The sequence below is a fragment of the Penaeus monodon genome, chromosome 30, assembly GCF_015228065.2.
Source record: "Penaeus monodon isolate SGIC_2016 chromosome 30, NSTDA_Pmon_1, whole genome shotgun sequence".
Lineage (NCBI taxonomy): Eukaryota > Metazoa > Arthropoda > Malacostraca > Decapoda > Penaeidae > Penaeus > Penaeus monodon.
In genome coordinates, this window is record NC_051415.1 from 33,389,938 (window position 1) to 33,390,323 (window position 386).

At 52.3% G+C, this 386-nt stretch overlaps 1 protein-coding gene across 1 annotated transcript in view; it reads left to right on the forward strand.

Moving 5' to 3' along the window:
• The window catches only part of LOC119592733 (hairy/enhancer-of-split related with YRPW motif protein-like), a gene marked incomplete in the record, with an annotated part of 11,454 nt that extends 11,074 nt beyond the window's left edge, over positions 1-380 (forward strand). Inside the window, 1 exon segment of the mRNA XM_037941668.1 lies at positions 1-380.
• Positions 381-386: the final 6 nt, after the last annotated feature.

The window sequence follows — 386 nt, forward strand, 5'->3', positions numbered from 1 at the left end:
TCACACAGAAAACACAGAAAATCATGAAAAAATTATTATAAGGGTAAAATAAAAAAAGGTAGTATTAGGAAGCAAACCGTCGGGGTCCCGCGCGACTTGAAGCGAAGGGAACCTGGCAGAGCCTCCGGTGCGGGCGCGCGGGCGTCGCCAAGCCGTGACAACCTGCCTGTGATAGTGACAGGTGTAGGGGCGGGGAGGGGGGAGGGGAGAAGGCTAGTCCTCACCGCGCTGGACCTGAAGATCAACTCCTTTCTGTGATGTACATTTTTAGGGACCAAGAGGAAACGTCACGTAAAAGTCACGTCATTTTCCTCGTCAAGATCACCTTCAGGACCAGTTTCACCGCCGCAAGCAACTTCAGACACTGCGGCGGGTATACATAAGGC